The sequence below is a fragment of the Blennius ocellaris genome (assembly GCF_963422515.1).
Source record: "Blennius ocellaris genome assembly, chromosome: 1".
In the NCBI taxonomy this organism is placed as follows: domain Eukaryota; kingdom Metazoa; phylum Chordata; class Actinopteri; order Blenniiformes; family Blenniidae; genus Blennius; species Blennius ocellaris.
In genome coordinates, this window is record NC_137650.1 from 24588503 (window position 1) to 24594728 (window position 6226).

The window sequence follows — 6226 nt, forward strand, 5'->3', positions numbered from 1 at the left end:
TGGACCCATTCCAAATTCGCCATCTACGTGCATACCAAACTTTTTCCTTCTACATAAAGATACTTGAACAATGGTTTTATGCTGTTTGTTTTGTTTATGTATGTCCTAAATCATCAATTTATTTTGAAAAGTTAAAGTAACTTTTCTTTTTCCAACATCACCACAAGCTTTTTACCAGACTGTGAATTGGTATGTGTCTGAGGAATAGCTTATCATCCATTTTTATTTATGTAAAAGTGACAGGTAATATATATTGTACATCAGTCTGAAGAGGGGTCATTGGCCTCTAATTTCTCTCAGTGACATCACATGTTACCGGACCCTTATATGTGACCTTAAAATTAAAAGAAGGCTTCGGACAGCTTTGATTTAGTTGGATGCTTTCTCTCACTGATGCACAGCATGTGTAATGCAGACCTCAGAGATCACATCACTGCTTGAGGTTTAGATCAAACCTGTGCTAAAAGCACAAGCTGTTCACTTAATATATCCTTGATGTTAGGGGCCCAAATAGAGCCGAGTCTTAAAAGAAGCCGGTCGGTCACAAAACGGCTAAATGTGGTCCGACTGTCTCGGATATGTTTCCAGCAGTATGGAAAAGGTAAAAAAAACAAATACAAATAAATATCTCCATCACTCTATCAGCTTTTAACAATCAACTCAGAGTCCTTCCTTTTGGGAGAAGGCAGACAAACTTCAGATTTGAACGCAGCTGTGACATTCTGTGGGCACTTTCCAACCAGCAGGACGCAGAACAGCAATATAATTCGCCAACACATAAATCAAGTGTGCAAAGAGCATTAATTAGGAATTCATTAAAAATTCAGACTCACCGGCAGGTGTGCAAATAAAGGATTAGGTAGACATCAATTATACCACATAAGAGAACATTTTAATTGCAATTCCTGGATTGATTTACAGAGGGAAACAATCAGGCTTCATGCAATATGGCTGATTGCTCATTTTCCTGAAAAATAATGAGGAAAAACCTCACCAGGTAACACATTGTCCCCAGCTGTAAGTTCATAAGCACATACGGATTAAGAGCTGTGCATGTGGTCACACGTCACACACGGATCTATATAGACTTCCCTCCATCCATCCATCCATCCATCCAGGAAAAGCATTACACACAGTACATCCATGTATTACAAGTGCACATGCTGAAGAAACACACTTCGATACGTGTATCGTTAAATACATGCACATGAAACATACACGCCGACACCACAAAGACACATCCACAACATGAATTAGTAGCAGGGCACACACCGCGGCATATTCACACACATAAATACACATGCATTGCAGCTTGGCATTCCCATCTGCTTGTGTTGGTGGAGAAGTTCTTAAGCACCAAATGTTGTGCTGTTATGACTCAAGTTTGTGAATTCTCCAACCTCCTCTGTGTTCCTGATTACTGCATTATGGCATCTGCTTAATTAGCTTGGCTGGTGTCATATGTTGCACACGAGGGGGTGTTAAAAAGTGCCCTTCCCTCTTGCTCATTATCTGCCTCGATTCATGTGATGTATAATCTCTCTTGACAGGCATTCATATTGACATAGGGACAGCTGTCAGCAGAGCGTGGTCATAAAGGGTGCACGTAGAACAGAAACCACAAGGAGAGCAGATAAGTGGAAAGGCTGCCAAATTTTTAAGTGAAACTAGTGATTCTGCGTTTCATTCTGGATCCATCAGCACTGCAACAGCTCTAATTATACTGGATTTAATTTTATGGTTGAGGGTTTTTTGGGAGAAGGAACTGATAGAAGGTTAGGCATTTTGATTACTACAGGTAATATTCAAAGTATGTTGCTGCCAGTGTATTTTCTAAATTGGTGCAGTGTCCAGCTCTTGGAGAGGAATCAACCTCATTATTGCCATATGGGAAATTGTAATCATTATCCGCATAACAGTTCTGGACAATCAGTACTGTCCAACAATATGCTGCTTTCTTCGTGGGACATAGTTTGTTGATGAGAAAAAAATCCTTTTTCACATCATCTTAAAACAAGAAGAATCTCAATTGTTGTTGCAGTACTACAATAAAACAACGTTTGGTAGATAATGGAAGATTTATTGCCATGACACAAACATATCACCAGTCAGATTGCTGAGTCAGCAGTTCCATCTCAGATTATGTAAAACGAGTTCTGCAACATTCAGCCTCAAAGTTGTCTTTTACAAATGTGAACTGAATATAACTGAAGATGCCGTCAAGCAATACAAGACACGATACAAACAATAAAAGACATAAGTGCACCCTAATTGTATTTCCACCCTTTCTCCATACATAAAATACTGTATATAAAAATAAGGCAGATAGAATTTCCTTATCAATGTCAATGGAGGAGTTATGGTATGGTTGAATATGGTATAAGTAATAAAGGAAACAATGCAGGTCAACAGCAAACCAAGAAGCCACCAGCAGTGGCAGGAGGCACATGGCCGCAACGTCACTGTTGTTTTCTCAATGTAATCTCATTTCCTTTATTACGTTTTTAACTCTATGATCGCTGAACTGTTCGTTGGATAAATATGTTGCCTTCTTAATTCTGCACAGAGTGTTTGAAGATATATTGGCATCTTGCTTGTTCTGCTGTCTTGATTCGAGATACTGCTGCCTTGCATAGCTTGACATGATTCAACCAAAGAATTAGACTATAAAGCCCAAACACTTTTGAAACACTCATAAAGTGGAGTGCAGCCAGAGAGGGAACGCCAGGACGAGGAGCACAGTTAATGGTGTCATTGCTAACAGTATCCTGACTGAGGTCCAAGTAGGAAAGCGCCTCGAATTTTAAAGTAAACAGATAAACAAAGATACAGAAACTGTTTAACTCCCTCAGCTGTAGAGTGACTTTATTTTCATTTCCAACAAATAAACTTGGCACCACCTCATGATACATAAATGTTACTCAAGGTTTAATCAAAGATCCTTTTAAAGAAATTATGCTCAGAGTTTGCCTCCTCTGTATGTATAGAAAATTCTATTATGTCACAACTTGCTGTCTAAAAGCTAAGAAACAACTTCAGATAGACTTATGTTACTCAGTATGCTTCATTATTATGGCGTATATCTCTTTAATTATCAATGGTACAAAATGAACCTCATGCCCTTGGAATGAATACACATAACGCCTCAAAATACCACAGCAGTAAAAGAAATCACTTTTTTCCAGTTTTGAGTTATTTATTCAGTATCGTATTATTTGAGTAAATAATATGAAACAATGTTCTGGATAACTCTGCTTTAAGCCATTTAACAACATTTCTTCCCGTCTAATGTAATAATATACACAATAGAACATTACCCCTCATCAAAATAATAGTTTAATAGTTTGTGGGCAGTTTCTAAACAATATTATTCCCACATCTAGTCTCTCAAGGCAGCGTCTTGGCGATAGCTTTACATGCAACAGCTATGAAAACTGGACATTTTCATTCAGTTATGAAACCCTTAAGGACTCCTTGGACAGAGCATGAAAAATGGCCTGGCAAAAGAGTGATTGCGGTCACTCTATTCAGCTGTCGGTGTTGTTGAAAAGCCACATGGATGTTTACTCTGGCGCTCTGGATGGTTGCCTCTTGATTTATCCAGGAGCTCACTAGCTTTAGCATTAGTTTAGCGCTGGTCCAGGACTGATCATGTGCACAGGGGGAACAGGCAGGGTATACACTGACATGCAGATAAGATAATCCTTAAAATAATCCTTTAATTGCTCACAAAAGGGGAACATTTTTCAGATCAATAAGTAGACAAGGATGTGTGTCATTTACGTAATTGTGTTGTAGTAAAATTTATTAGAGTTGTTTTTGCAATACTGAGGAAAAACAAATCTGAAGAAAAGCCCTGTTTACATGAGTATACTTTCAAGTGAAAATGGAAAACATTTGTTGCATTTTAGGTGTTTGTTTACACAACAGTGGCGATTGGAGCTACTGAAAATGTAAATCTTTGAAAAGCAAGACAGAAAATACAAAGCTTTTCTGAAGCGCTGGAACAGCTCATGCGCACTACGGTGATAGTAAATAGTTCCATGCATGCGCGAGAAGGATTCATTCATAATTAATGCAGTGTGTGCGCTTCATTTGAATTCAACAACACTTCTCTAATCATTTGGATCACATGTGGAGATATTTTATTTCTTACAAACAATATTGAGTGGGTGCAAAATGATGAAGAAAAACAGTTTACATCGTATTGTTCTCTTTATCACCTAAGAACAGCACCCACTCGTGGCCTTTCATGAAACCTACATTGTTTTCAGAACTTCTGCCATTTTCATGTGAACGGAGATCATTTTCGAAACATTGCTGTCAAAACGAGAAACCTTTCTGAAACAAAAACATGTTTTCACTTGAAACGTCATATAAACGGGGCTTCAGATCAACTACCACTTCTATGATTTGGCAACTAAGCAATATTTTGATCATGCAAGCCAGCTGACCAAATTTAGGTGCTTTAGATGCTTGACAACTGTCCCACGATCAAAGAGCTGGACTGTGTGTTTTGTTACGACACATAAAGGGCACCTGGCTACTTCCTGCACCGGCACCAAACATTGACCCCGGATTAAAGTCGAGTGCAATAACTACAGTAATGTGTACGACACCTGGCTGCAGGACAAGATCAACAAGAGAGGTTGCGTTTTTATAAGCAGTTCTAAACTTAACGACAAAAGATTTCCATTCAAGTGTCTCACACTGTGTGTCATATATGTGGAGCAATTTCATTGTTTGCAATCATGCCCACAATGTGGGTGTGGGTGGCGCGTTTGAAAATAGAAAAGCACATTATCATATAAAAAAGAAAAAGGGTGTTGATGTCAATAAATTGCTTCATATATTTTTGTCTCAGGATGCGTAACGCTTATGGAAAAGAAAAATGAATGGATAATCCACGGTCTACTCATGAACCATAACACTGTGTCTCCGAGGCAAATCTACCGTCTTTGTTCCCAAATGAACACAGTTACCTTCCCTCAATAGAAAGATGTGCAGAGATGCTTACTGTGGTCAAGTGATTATTATTATCACTCCTGAAAAATAAAACACATTCTCATAGGCACTCAAAAACTGCAGCATATGTTCTATTGATGCCTAATGGGCCTGCTCGTGCCATGTGCAGGAGACTAGAGAGGGCAATTAGCTCCACGTGGCTTTGATTAGCAGTGATTCCACAACAGAGCTGCAAGGAGTCTCGAAAACAAAATACTAAATTACTGTTGAAGCTCTTTGTGACAGAACGCAATAAAATGAGAGAAACCATTTAAATTCATGGTAATAACAGGTAAATGTGAACATGTTAACTATAGCATGGTGCCTGTGGCTAAGATTATGCATATTCTACCTACAAACAGCCTGTGCCAAGCAATGCATATAAAACTGAAATAAATGGCTACAGATGCATGAACTTGCCCTGAAAGAGGTTTGCTTACTCTGTGATCTCATTCTTAAATGAAACCAATTTGCCTAGAAATTGGTTCTAAGGCCTAATGTTGAACTCTGCACATCAGCTCCACACACACACACACACACACGCACACACATAGACGCGCGCGCACGTGCACAAACATGCACGCGAGCACACACACGCACACACTTAGGCTCTTACAAACACACTTTCACAGTCACACTGCTTCCACCCCTTCCCTCGCTGCAAATCATGTTTGACTTTGAAGTGCTAATTTTGGAAGTTTAGCCAATTTTTATTTGCTGCTTTGAAATGTATCCCCTAAGCTGCTGCACCAGCAATGAAATATACAGACCTTTACAATGAGGGATAAGTGACCAAAATGAGAAGCGCCTGGTTTTCTTCCTGACATTATATAACTGTGAATAATCCCCACATAGCATTTTTCTCCTGTGCCATCACAGCCTCAATTTATATTCAAAAATATTATGCAGAATTCTTTTTTTTTCTTCTTACTTTTTGCTCATTCCTCAACCGTCCCCACCTAAAGTTGGAGCTCATTTAGGATAGCTGCAGCACAATGCCATACAGAAAAACCTTACAGCGTTGTTCAAATTACTGCTCCATCATGTTTTATCAGACTTTTGAGAACAAAGAGCATAACTAAAGCTGGGATGTCAAACAGTAATGTGAAGAGATGGTTTCATGAGATTACCGAGGTGTCTGATAACGGCAACATATTATCATTAACGTTTCTCCGCAGGTAAACGCACAGTGCCAGCCTTCAGTTCATGCACTCTGCTTCCC